This window comes from Mchenga conophoros, linkage group LG19, assembly GCF_057382185.1.
Source record: "Mchenga conophoros isolate Kocher_MC1m ecotype Shallow Benthic linkage group LG19, M_conophoros_male_GT1.1, whole genome shotgun sequence".
Lineage (NCBI taxonomy): Eukaryota > Metazoa > Chordata > Actinopteri > Cichliformes > Cichlidae > Mchenga > Mchenga conophoros.
In genome coordinates, this window is record NC_140544.1 from 26,982,687 (window position 1) to 26,997,208 (window position 14,522).

General features: G+C 40.7%; 1 pseudogene; it reads right to left on the reverse strand.

Annotated features, from left to right (window-relative positions):
- Positions 1-1,526: 1,526 nt before the first annotated feature.
- Positions 1,527-3,640, reverse strand: LOC146552454 (uncharacterized; annotated as a pseudogene).
- Positions 3,641-14,522: the final 10,882 nt, after the last annotated feature.

Genomic DNA, 14,522 nt, shown 5'->3' on the forward strand with positions numbered 1-14,522 from the left:
TCATTCACAGATGTAGATCTCAACTGCTTGAATTGTTGACGTTCTATTTATGATGCTATAAGGAGTTTAACTTTACGTATTAAGTGCCTTTTGATCATTCTTAGTTTTGATTTGTAAATCTGAATATTTTCCTTTCAGGATGGGCTTGGTTCACTGACATTACTCCAGACTGTGTTCTTTGTTTACCGAGGCTTTCAGGGCACACAAAGTTAAAAGTAAGAGGGGAAAGTAAACTGTCGTGTAAGACCTAAAGAACTAGCGGGAGTTAGATGTCTTGTTCTCAGCTGATATTTGTGCTGAACTTGAAATGGCCCTGCTCAGAGGTCAAGCTCACCACACTCTATTCAGTCCTCGTTAAGAGGCAGAGAGCAGAGACTGCCACAACAACAAAGATGGCAGTTCAACTTAAAAAGGTCATTTTTTATCTCTCTTTTATCACATAGTGCAAAATCCCCATTTTATTTGCATTCGTTTGCAAGGAGAGGCTTGTATAAGACTATTAACAACGCAAGTAAGTTTTTGTCTTATACTTGTTTGGCTACACAAGTCACATATTCTCCAACACCGTGATGAATACACCCATCACCCACATATGGATTTCAGTTTCACTGAGAACTTTGAAGAATATAAATGAGGGGTTCCCCTTTTCTTCTGGAGTCATTTACATATTGTCTATTAACCTTTTGATATTAAGCATGAGAAGGTGCACTGAGATGGAAACTTGAGTAGCATATTTGTAATTTTCCATTTTCATAAGCAATAATAACGCAAAATGTCACCGGAGCTATTAGCATGAAATTTGCCTGACATAACCTAATTCAGCTCTTTTTCTGCTCGTCTGCAAACACCCCCAAGGTTGTGACACTTGAATAAGAGCATCCTCTTTACAAAAACATTTAAGTTAAGCCTCCTGCCTGTGTTAAACTATGGTTTGGTATTTAAAAGACTGAATTAAGGACCATTTATTTTAAAGTAGCTATATTAATCTTTAGTTTGCATACACTCATCATGTGCGTATATGTCATGGTAATTTGGGGCTTTTAATGATTTATTTGAACTTTTCTCTTTCTGGGGTTGAATGACTGAACAGCACACATTTTTAATTTTAAAAAACAAGAATTGAATGCACAAGTATGAAACTAGTTTCTTTAATGTATACCAGTTCAAATATATACATACACCCCAATTAATATTTGGTTCAATGTCCCTTAGCAAGTTGCACCTTGACCAGATGCTTTTGGTAGCCATGAACTAGCCTTATTTTGGCTGGATATCTGATCACTCTTCATAGCAAAATTGGTAGAATTCATTTAAAATGGCCAAAAAGCTGATTCTGTTCATCTGGACGTAGCGTTTTGTGGGAGAAACGTTTCGTCACTCATCCAAGTGACTTCTTCAGTCTTAGCTGACTGCAGGTTTCCCCAGTCTTATAAACAGTACATTTACACAATGTCAGTTCCTTAATCATAATTATGCAAATTCTCATGACCACTGATCAACAACCACTGACCAAAACCCACTGATCTCTAACACACAGAGAGTTGGGGAATGGCTGCAATCACAGCATTGTAAGATGGTGAAAGATGTACCCTTAGGCCCCCTCCTCGATTCAGAGATGGTCTTTCCCTTTTCACGTAAATGGCCTCCCTGTCCAGGATGTGTACATCCTCATCATTGAAAGAGTGTCCACTGGCCTGTAGGTGTAAATAGACTGCAGAGTCCTGGCCTGACGAGGTAGCTCTTCTGTGTTGTGCTATTCGCTTCGCCAGAGGTTGTTTGGTTTCCCCGATGTATAAATCCTGGCAATCCGCCTGGCACTTAACAGCGTACACTATGTTACTCTGTTTGTGTCGGGGGACCCGATCCTTGGGGTGGACCAGTTTTTGGCGCAGCATGTTTTGGGGTTTAAAAGCCACAGAGACCCGGTGTTTAGAAAAAATGTGTCTCAACTGCTCCGATACTCCTGACACGTACGGGATCACTGCAGGTTTTCGCTCGGGCAGCGGTTGTCCTTCTCTCCTGGATCGGCTGGAGCTTTCTTTAGGTGTTTTTCCCGCTTTGACAAAAGTCCACCTGGGATAACCACATTTACTCAGGGCCTTCTTGATGTGCTGTTCTTCTGCTTCCCTGGCCGCTGTGTCTGTGGGGATGGTGTTCGCTCTGTGTTGTAGCGTCCTGATGACACCCAGTTTGTGCTCCAGTGGATGATGAGAGTCAAACCTTAGATACTGATCCGTATGTGTAGGTTTACGGTACACGTCAGCTTTTAGATGTCCCCCATTCCTGATGGAAATCTCACAGTCTAAGAAGGCTAACCTGCCACTTTTCATATCCTCCCTGGTGAATTTGATGTGTCGGTCCACCGAGTTAATGTGATCCGTGAACTGTGGTACGTCCTGAGATTTGATTTTCACCCAGGTGTCATCCACATATCTGAACCAATGGCTTGGTGGTGTCCCAGGGTAGGATAGCAAAGCCCTCTTTTCCACTTCTTCCATGTACAAATTGGCCATGATGGGTGAAACTGGGGAGCCCACGGCACACCCATGTTTCTGCCTGTAGAACTGACCCTTGTGTGTGAAGCAGGTGGAATGAAGACACAGTTCCAAAAGCAAACACACTTGGTCAATGCTGAGAGTGGTCCTGATGCTGAGGTTAGTGTCATCCTGTATCTCTTACGGACTACCTCCAACGCTTCTGTGACTGGGATGCAAGTGAAGAGAGATGTAACATCTCTCACCTTCTCAACAAAATCCAGGGTGTTCTGGATGTGGTTTTCAGAGCTGCCCACCAGCGGGTTGAGGATCAAAGCCAGAAACTTGGAGATGTTATAGGAGACAGAGTTGATCATGCAGACAATCGGTCTTAAAGGTGCATCCTGTTTATGTATTTCTGGTAAACCATACAGACTTGGTGTAGACTCCCCTGGGTATAGCCTGTGGTATGAGGTCCGGTCAATAGCCTCGTCTTGTTCTAACTGCTTCAGACAGTCTATCACCCTCTTCCTGTAGCCACTTCCTGGGTCTCGTTTCAGGGGCTCATAAGTATTTTCATCACTGAGTAGTGACAAAATTTTCTCATGATAGTCTTTCTGGTTTAGCAATACTGTGCACCTACCCTTGTCTGCCAGAAGGATGATAATGTTGTTGTCATCACTAAGTGATGTGAGTGCCTTCCTCTCCTCCATGGTGATGTTGGATGCTGGGGGCTTTGCATTGCTGAGACAGGCCAAAACTTTCGTCCGTAGTTGCTCTGCTTCCACTTTTTTTCTAAACACCAGGTCTCAGTGCCTTTTAAACCCCAAAACACGCTGCGCCACGCTGCGTTCATTTAAAATGGTTACTTTCCCGGCATAGGCCTGGCTTTGAATCATAATCCATAAATTTTCAATAAGGTTGAGGTTGGGGTGTTGGGAAGGCTGTTTTGGAAGTTCGATGTCAGCCTTCTCTAACAAAACCAGTTTTAATGTTCGATCCGTGTCCTCTTGGAACACTCGTATCCAAGTTTCAACTGTCTTGCAGTTTAGTTGAAGGATTTTGAGGTAGTTCTGCTTCTCCATTATTCCATCCACTTTCTGCAGGTTACCTGATCCACTGGCAGCAAACCGGCCAAAGAGCATGATGCTGCTAACACCATGCATGCGGTTGCTATAGCGTTCTTAGCTCTGAAAAGCTCATCTTTACAGCTCCAAACATACAGTCCATGGCAATTTCTTTTTTTTTTTTTTTTTTTTTTTTGTGTCCCTGTCCATGGCGATTTCAAATTGGCTCCACTATGGCATTCCAGCAGTTTCCATTTTCTGGTAGGATTGAGTCTTGGTGGTTCCTGGGTTGATTTTGAACATCCTAAACAATTACCTCTCATCTGAGGGTCACAGGTTGGGTCTTCTTCTAGACCTCGGCTAAGTGTGACACATCTGAATAACTTACATACAATTTTTTGAACTGGTGATCTTGGAATCTTCAGTTGTTTAGAAAGGCTCCAAGATATTTTCTCAACTTAAAATCTACAATTTTTCTGCTTATATCTCCAGGTTCAAGGTTCGATCCCTCCAGTCTGCATGCCAAAAATATCCTTGGGCTAGATACCAACCTGAAATTGTTCTCCGATGTATCCATTGGAGCGTGAATGTGTGTTAATGCTAGATAGGAAGCAATTACATAGAAAGAGCATAGAAAAAGTCCTTGGGTGAATACAGCAAGTTGTGTAAATCGCTTTGAGTGCTCAGATAGAAAAGTAAAAAAAACATGTCCACTTATCATTTACCAAAAAATAAATAAATAAAAATCTGTAAACTACCAGTTATAGTCAGTCATAATCATAAAGTTAATATTAGTTGGTTAAACAACATTATGGAACCTTCAGCACCATAAAATATTTAAGTGATTACATGCATATATTTTAGCCTCTCTATTATTTTGACCCTGTGTGTATTAGACAAAATCTGAAATAAATTTGAATTTGCACCACTTTAGCTCAGTGGGTGAGCAAAGGACCAAATACCAGATCTTCAGCATCAAACTATCCAATAAAGACGAAACATTATGGATGCTGCACAATCGTTCCACTGTTGTGGACAGTTCAAATAAATCCTTAAAATCTCAAAAATACCATGGCCTCGATGCCCATGATGAGTGTATGCAAACGTCTGACCACACTGACCTTTTGGTTTCTTTCTTCATTTCACTGACAGGACAGAACGGGACAGCAGTTCTGTTGCGTAGCTATGACACACATCCTTGTATATAAGAAGAACTAGGACTTTATTTTTCTTTTTAATACTCAGGAGATAAAAAGAAGCTGACCATTTCAAACCAATCTTTTGCGATCATCCTAAGGATTAAAATATACTTACTGAGCCAAATTGGGTTTCTCAGCTCTGCCCATAAAAAGCAAAAAACACGCTTAATCTCAACTTGGCAGATCTCTTCTCTGAATCATCTGCGTGTGCACCTCTGGATGACTTCCAGCTGTGTTTCTTCCTTGAAACTCCATTCTGCTCACTGGCATGTTCACATTTATTAATCAACCTTATATGTACAACCGATGCTTCTGCCTGACCCAGCTTTCCACCAGCTTCAGACCAAATAAGAGTATTCAGCCGAAGCATCCGCATGTCCAAGCTCACAGCAGCACGGGTCAACGTGGTGTTCTACTCCATCATCCCAAGGCCTCTGATGTAAAATGACCAGATCTACGGTGTGTCCTATCATAAGCATTAATTCATTTCCTCCTCGAAATGAGCTGTTGGCTCATTTCGAAATGAGCTGTTGGCTCATTTCGAGGAGGAAGACACAAATCCCTTGAGGATTGTGTGAGAAAATCTAACATACCAGTGTTGTGACTTCTTATGTATAAGGTGGCAGTCAAAAGTACTTTTTAATCATCGTTGGAGTGGTAGACTTAGAAATGCATCACTTCTCAATTATTTTACCGATTACTTCTAAAGTGTTGTGGTTATCATATTATCTCAACAAATTAATCATGTTCTCCAATTTGAGATATTCGAAGCAAAAAGATAAAATAGAAGGAATGATCTTGTTTTTATTCAGGAGCTACATTTTTTGTAGAGTTTTAGTAGGTTCCAGTTTTTTTTATTTCTGCTAACTGATGAATTTTGTCTATCAGGTTTAAATGAAGTCAAAACTGTGGAGACTGACCCACACCCACTTGAAACATGTGTAACATAAAGTACTACACCTTGAAATGTTATAGCTGTAAATCATGCTCCAGTGTAGGATGTGGGTGCAGTGTGTTTCCATTCATAGTTGCTTTTTTCCAGGTCAGCCTTATCTCAGAGGTCCACAAAAAACCTCTGAGGTCCACAAATTCATCTTAACTACACATTTTGAAGCTGCAGGTCCTTCCTGATTTGACGATGGCCTTCCACCGTGGAGGGAAAAAAAGATTTCACCCTAATTTCAAGTGGTTTGTGTCCAGAGGGGCAGGAAGTGGCAACATTGCCATTAGAAATTCTGATTGGAACCCCGCTGCTTCTGCTTAACACATCTCATGACTGTGATGGGTGAGTAGATAATCGATTTGAAATGTCTCAAAGAGGAGAAAGATGTGGGCCAATGGAAAAATCAAATCAAATGAAAGTAATGCTGTATTTCTTTGAAGAGCCTGAGGTTATATCTAGTACTCCCTCTTCGCTTCCTTACTGAATAATTCAGGTTATTATTCAAATCTCAGGTTGTTACATAGATTAACCAGTAAAGTCACAGCTTTGACAACCAAAAAGACACATGGCTGTGATCTAAAGATCAATGTCATCAAAGGGTTATTTTAAAAAGGTCTTTTTTTGTTACAGCACGTTGAAATAAAAACCCCTCACATGCTATGATAAACTGTTCATGCTCAGTTAGCAGTTAACATTTTGGTCAGCCCTATTTTAAGTGTGTATTCTTACTTATGTTAAAGAGATCGTGTTTCGCTACTAAGATTTCAAAGGCACTGAGAAAGATGCAGAGGATCTCCAGACAAAGCAAGAGCTCTCTAGTAAAGCTCCCCTGACAAGATTAAAAATGTCTGATCCACTTAATCTCGGAGGAGACGCGAAAACATACATAAATGAGCAGATGCGCACGGGAACAAGAGCGCGCATCACCTGTGCGGCAGTCTCGGGTTTGCTGCGTACTTCTGCACATGTCTGCTTCGATGGCCGTGAAATTCATCAGTCGCATCGGTCGCTGTATTTGATTCATGTTTTCGTCACTTTTCATGCTTAACTCTGCTGTAATCAATCCTGTCATAACAGCGCTACAGATATATGTTTTGGCCTGTGGCTGATGCAGCTTTATATTGCACGTTTATATTCTGAGGTTGATTTAGTCATGGTTTCCGTGCTGCCCGTGTCATCCTGCTGTGGGACAGAGATTTACCCTGATGGGCTGTTACTTGACCTGACCTCCTCCTTTTTTATTTTCTCTTTGGCCTTTATTGTTCTTTTGAACTCTTCCATGTAAATCTTTTTTCCCCTTCTCAATATTTTCTGCTCACTGGGAACACAGTAGACCGGATACCAGGAGCCACAGTTCCATCCTGCTTCTCAGAACACGGGGGTGTAGGCTTTCCACTTCTCTCCAACTAAGAGAGCATGAGGAAAACCTCACGGGAATCTAAACTGGCACCTCTTATGAGAAAAAAGACATGAAGAATTAATTTCTAGACTTCCACCTGTCAACAAACTCCCCCAAGAAGCCACAAGCCTTTTTAAGCTCCAATTACACGGGATATTGAAAGGGTCATTGATGATGTTCATTTTGTCACATATCACAGATAACTTAATGATTGCTAATTTGAGAGAGTGCTCCCTGGTGTATGAGCTGATTTTGTCATTGTCTCCAGTGATGGAAGTAATCAGTGTTTGAAATCATTGTCTTCTCGAATAAATTATCCTTCTGCATCATTATCATATTCTGATTGATTGGATTTGAGTTGCATTGTGATTGGATTAGCATTAGGTGAGACAAACCCAACCCAATGTAAAATCTATTCAATAAAAACTGCATCTGACCCAGCTCGTACAATGAAACTCATTTGATTTATTCATTAGTTTTCCTCATCCAAACTTTTTATTCTCCATCATTTCGATTTTGTCCATCCATCCATCCATCCATCCATCCATCCATCCATCCATCCATCCATCTTCATCCGCTTTAGCCGGGACCGGGTCGCGGGGGCAGCAGCATAAGCAGAGAAGCCCAGACCTCCCTCTCCCCAGCCACCTCCTCCAGCTTATCCGGGGGAATACCAAGGCGTTCCCAGGCCAGCCGAGAGATATAATCTCTCCAGCGTGTCCTGGGTCTGCCCCGGGGCCTCCTCCCGGTGGGACATGCCCGGAACACCTCACCCAGGAGGTGCCCAGGAGGCATCCTTGTCAGATGCCCGAACCACCTCAGCTGGCTCCTTTCGATGTGGAGGAGCAGCAGCTCTACTCTGAGCCCCTCCCGGATGGCCGGATTTCTCACCCTATCTCTAAGGGAGAGGCCAGCCACCCTTCGGAGGAAGCTCATTTCTGCCGCTTGTATCCGCGATCTCGTTCTTTCGGTCACTACCCACAGCTCGTGGCCATAGGTGAGGGTAGGGACGTAGATCGACCGGTAAATTGAGAGCTTCGCTTTTACACTCAGCTCCCTCTTCACCACAACGGACCGGTGCAGCGTCCGCATCACTGCAGCTGCCGCACCAATCCGTCTGTCGATCTCCAGCTCCCTTCTCCCATCACTCGCAAACAAGACCCCGAGATACTTGAACTCCTCCACTTGGGGCAGGAACTCATCCCCGACCCGGAGTGGGCACTTCACCCTTTTCCGGCTGAGAACCATGGCCTCAGATTTGGAGGTGCTGATCCTCATTCCCGCTGCTTCACACTCGGCTGCGAACTGTTCCAGTGCGAGCTGGAGGCCCTCACCTGATGAAGCCAACAGAACCACATCATCTGCAAAAATCAGAGATGAGATTCTGAGGCCACCAAAGTGAAAGCCCTCCGCCACTTGGCTGTGCCTAGAAATCTTGTCCATAAAAATTATGAACAGAACCAGTGACAAAGGGCAGCCCTGGCGGAGCCCATCACCCACCGGGAACGAGTCCGACATATTGCCGGCAATGCGAACCAAGCTCTTGCAACGGTTGTATAGGAATCGAATGGCCCCCATTTCGATTTTGTTTTTAGTGTTATTGAGCAGTAAGCATACAGCGCAGCACGTCATGATGCTAAGAAGAACATAAACTAAATGTGTGTTTTCCATTTCATGGCATTAGCTGTTTTGATGTTTTAAATGTGAACCATAAATATCATTTAGGATCATGAATTCCTTCTTATTTCAGAGCAGCTGGCATAAGTGATGGATGGAGGGAATTTTACTATACTGCTACTATCTTAAATCTTAAATAAAGCAGGAGGAAGGTTTCCCAGGATCACTCTCCAGTATTCTCCTCATGTATTCTTTGTTTTTCCAGTTATTCACTGTGTATTATTTTTTTCTTGTCCAATTCTTTTTTTTTTTTTTTTTTTACCTGAATCGTGCTGGATTTCTTTTCCTTTCCCCTTTTGCCTCTCTGTGTGTGACCTGTGTCTGTCTGGATTAAGTATTTGGAGTTTTGACTGCCTAATGGTGCAATGCATTTTGGCCCTCCTAGGAACTGTTGCTAACATGATCAGACTGAATAAGTAAATTCCTTTGAGCCCATGAGGCCGTCAGAACAGAAGCATATTTGGTAGTCCTGGCAACCTTGCAGCTTTAACCCTGTAACACTAAGTGTGCCATATTTGATACATGAGGGTTTTTTTGAGTCTTTGTGACTTCTACATCATCATTGTGATACCTTTCCCTTCAAAAACCCAAATAAATTGCACAATACATTTATTTAAAAAAATGTAGTAAATATTATACAAATTAAAAATCCTGTATGCAAATTAATCTCTGATTTTATCTGTATTTTGTCAGGAGGTCAGAAGGTTGCTAGAAATGTTAATGTTTTAGCAATTATTTCATTAATAATTTAGGCTTTACAGGGTTAAGGGACTTTCCATGTCCCAGCCACATGTTTACAACCTCTCGCCTCATATTCTGTTATCTTGCAATTGCATATATTGCATACGTGCATGCATGCAAAGGGGTAACTTGCAAACTGTCTGTATACCTGTATACTGTAGAAAGAAATGCTTAAATGCATTGCTGCAGGTTCCTAATCATTTTAGTATCTTCTTTCAGCATGTTTGTCCAATCTTCAAATAATACTTCTTTCTTTCTTTCTTTCTTTCTTTCTTTCTTTCTTTCTTTCTTTCTTTCTTTCTTTCTTTCTTTCTTTCTTTCTTTCTTTCTTTCTTTCTTTCTTTCTTTCTTTCTTTCTTTCTTTCTTTCTTTCTTTGGGAGTATATGTCTGTGATTTTTCCACATTGTTTTCTAAAATATTTCCTACTTTAAGTGCTTATAAAGTGGGTCATGCGTTTTTTGGTAAAAGTAGCTTGGACAATAAGAGGTTTATTTCTGAATGAATTATTTTTGTATCTGCAGAGCCTGAACACTTTTTCTTTTCATTGGCTTTAAATAGTTCAGGTTTTGAATCCTGACTGGATTGCTTAGCATAACGCCCTCTGTTGGCGGTTCAGCAATTTTGGCCACGATGGTGCACAATAACAGGAAGGGAAGAAAACTGTAGGGTACAGATTGCTTCTTTTAGTAGATATTACTGCAGACATGTATCAAAGCCCCAAAACCACAAAATATTTATTATATTAATAGATACAAGTTTATTTATATTCGTCTTTTTCTATTCTCATTTTTATACTTGACATAATTATCTATCTATCTATCTATCTATCTATCTATCTATCTATCTATCTATCTATCTATCTATCTATCTATCTATCTATCTATCTATCTATCTATCTATCTATCTATCTATCTATCTATCTATCTATCTATCTATAATTAAATAAATAAAACATGCACTATATAGTAAATTTGACTGCTAGATCAGTTGTCTGAGTATTAATTTGTCTTACTTATTTAACTAATTAGTGTATAATTTAGTTTGTGTAATTAATAAGTTCCCTCAAGGCTGGCAAAGCCCCCACAATTCTCAGAGAAGGCAGGATTGCCTCCACATGAGGAATTAAGTACACGATTAATGTGTCAAAAAACACTTTCATATTAAAGTGTCCATTAAAGTTTCCTCTGCTTAATCTCGACCTTAGAGAGCAGAGTACAACTTTGTAGACAAACATTACTTTAATTCCCATAATTCTACTGTAAAATGCAATATAGTAAAAAGTGTCTCAAATATGTAACAACCTGTGCTGCTACTGAATACTGTGGTGGTTATCCATGAACACAACCTGACCTTTACCATTCACAGTTCTTAATATGTGTCTACATGTGTTAACAGCCTCGAAAGAAATTCACAAGTTCAGTAGAAACTACACTTACAAACCTATCTTCATAAAAGATTATTAAAGAACGTCCTCGCTTATGAACTCCAGTAGCGATTCACAGAGCTGATGATGGCACTAGCTACGATGGCACGTTCACCGCTGCCGGTCTACTAGAGTGGATCACACTGATAATCAGCCCAGAGTGGATTTTCTCAAAGAGGAATGTTACGACAAACATGACTCTAATATTAGACTGCCAGCCCCGGGGCACTCATCTTCTCTGCTCTCCAAGGGAAGGTTAAAAGCTGGAACCTCAGTTGAAGCCGATCACACAAGTTTTTAGATGATGTGTTGTAATCTTTTGGTTACTCTTGTGCAGAGAATCGTAACTGCAAACAGTTAAATCGGATAAAAATCTCTTAGATGTTTTTTCGTTTTATGTCTGTTTAGGGTCATTACTGGCAGTGAATGCAAGACCTAAATGTATAAAAGTACTGCATTAGGGAATTGTACTTTACTGAGGGGGAAATTTTCATTTTCAAAAATGAAAAAGGACACAAATTAATTACAGTACAGAAAGGTTAGATATTTGTAGCTCCATACTGTTGAGGTTAACATCTTGTGTCAGGAGAGCAGCCGAAGGTACTTTTTATTTCGTTTAGAGATTTAAAAACAGTAAAGTGTCTTTACTTTCATAGCCTTCCCCTGCCATCCAAGATTTTATGTAATACATGGAGCATCTTGGAGTTGCAACAGATTTGTCAGCTGCACATCCATGATGTAAATCTTGGGAATATTATTGGGATCTGTTGACCATGGAGGTCATCTGACTTCAGTAATTTGCTATTATGTTCAAGAAATCACTACCATCACCAGTCTGAACTGTTGTTACAAGCAGAACAGATCCTTGGTTTCATGTTGATTATGTCAAATTCCAACAGGGTTGACTGAATCTAACGAAAAAAAATAGCCTTTATTATAGCCAATGAAACATATTTAAATAAATGATAACATAAAGTGAACAAGAACTAACAAAACCAAAACTGGGAAAAACCAAAACATGAAACCTGAAAATCCTGACGCCATGAACCATGGAGACGTGAGGAGGTAAACAGAAAGCTCGACAATGGCTAATAATGGAAGTGAAAACACAGCTGACACGATACCAGAGGGGGAGCAAAACTAAACACACTAAACACGGAACACAAGACTGTCAAAATAAAACAGGAATCATACTGAGACGTAGACTGTGAAAACACACGCTTGACAATAGGACATGGAACACATGACAGATTAGGGAGCTGGAATAGAACACAAGGAGGGGAACACGGGGACAGGTAAGGGGGACGAGGCACGGGCATACACAGAGGACAAGACAGACTTACACAGGAAACAGAAAAAGACACATAAACAAGGAAGCATGGATGATAGCATTAATTAGACTGAAACCTAGCTAAACTATACTAACAGTAAGCACTAGAACTAAAAATGTCCCCAATACATCAAAAGAAATCAGAAATACAAAATAAACTCAAAATGCTAGGTCACTGACCCAGCACCCTGACAGCTGTAGCCCATCTGCTTCAATGTTTGATGTGTTATCCATTTAGAGATACTCTTCTGCATTCATTTTTGGATAATTTGAGTTGCTCTTGTCTTCTTATGATCTTGAAACAGTTTGTCCATTGTCTTCACCACTGAGATCAAGAAGGTACTCAGGCCTAGAAAAAGGATAAACCCTAGTAAACCCTGGAGATGATTGTGCAAGAAAATCCCAGCAAATCAGCAGTATCTATGTCTAATTTTATGTTGTAATGGCTAATTTATCATCAAGATTTATTTGTGAAATACCTCTTTGGCTGTTTATCCAATCAGTGTGTGGAGGATATCAACAGCAAAAGCAAAAGTAGTGTCGATGTAGTGCCAGTGTAGCAAAGCATGTGCACAGAGTCTAAGACACATAGTTGATTTAAGGTGTAAGGAGCACTTCTGCCATTTACAATAATCATGGAACAGCTACAAACACATGCAAACAGCCCCTCCATTGCAGATTTTCTGGCATTTTGTTTCTCGACAGAGAACAAACTCTATATCTTAGCCAGTGTTTTAAAGTATAGACTAATCATTTTGTGTCTCCAACACTGTGAGTTTTTCAGTGTGCACCCATAGCCTAAGCACACTTTCAAGCTCGGTACTCCGGCTGCTAGGCAGTCTGGGTATCCACATCAGTGCAGTTGTCTAGTACCCATTAACAAATACTGACCAAGGATGAAGTCAAATTCTCAGCCTGAAATCTTCTTTCAGTCTCCCTCTGGACAAATGATGAATTTAACGGCAGGTGTCTTTCCTGCTGTGTCAGACTGTGGCAGTCAGCAATACCCAGGCTCTGTCCCTAATGAAATAACCCCTTCTGACAGATGGCAAGTACCACTTTCCCTCTGCTGCATAATTTAAACTGACCTCTCTAATTGGACAAGTCATCAGCCAGTGGGAGAAGGTCAAGCCTGTCTGAATCAAATCTTAGTTGAGATGGACAAAGCTTTGTTTATCTTGGGAACAATATCAAAGTAACTCATGAAAACAGAGCTGAAATACATTATTAATGTGCAAGTCTCAGCTCCAAGATTAGCTGCTTTTATGCATAAACAATGCTTCAGTTTGACAGTGTTTTGCTTTATTTTCAGTTTATTCTAATCTCATCTCAGATGTTAAAAACAATTCTTCTTAATCGTCACCTTGAACCTTGAATCTCTGACTTTACCTTTTGTGTTATCATGAAGGATTCAGGTCAGCGTCACAAACTGGAGAGACATCCTGGAACAGTCAGATTTAACAACACAATTTCTCTTTTATTTACCTTTTTGAAATAGTCTTACAGAAAAAGAAGATCAAGACATTTGATCTTCTACCTTCTATTGCATGCACATTGATGCCCTGCCTGTTAGTAGCTCTGCAAAGCCCGTGACTGCTCTCTCACCAAGCTGTTGTTGGTGGTTGGTTGGACCGTAATCATTTCACAGATAGCCATGTGTAGTGACAGTAGCTGGGAAAAAATGATGGGGAAGAAGTCGGGCTACAAACTGGATTCTTGTTCGACAGGTTTTTGGAAACATCTCTATCACGTCTGATGGATGTGAAATTGTTTTTGGACACAAGGGTCTAGGTTCTATTTTTGCCTAGAACAAGCAAAAATAAATGATTACCTTTGTTTTGAAAGGTTCAGAAAAAGTCATTGTTCAGATTAGTATGTATAAAAAAGTGCCTGGATGGATTATGAATATAATGAACAGGCTTATTTATTGCAAAAGAAAGAAGGAAAGAAAAAAAATTCTAACAGCCAACAACAGCAGTTAATCCTATTCACTAAAATATGTGGGTGGGGGTGGAGACTAACAACACAGAGCCTTTCCACCCTGGCACACCAAACCAGGAAAGCCTACTCACTTCAGTGCAGTCATCACATGTCAAGGATGCTGCTTATTTCATAGCTGTTAGTGTCGCAGCATCATGGGATTGGACGCAAGAAGAACTAGTCACAGATAGCAACCAAAGAACAAAAGCACACCATAGGAAAGTGCTCTCAAGTAAATTACCGAACTGGTAATGTTCTTCTTCAGGACCTAGAGGAAAGAGTCTTAGA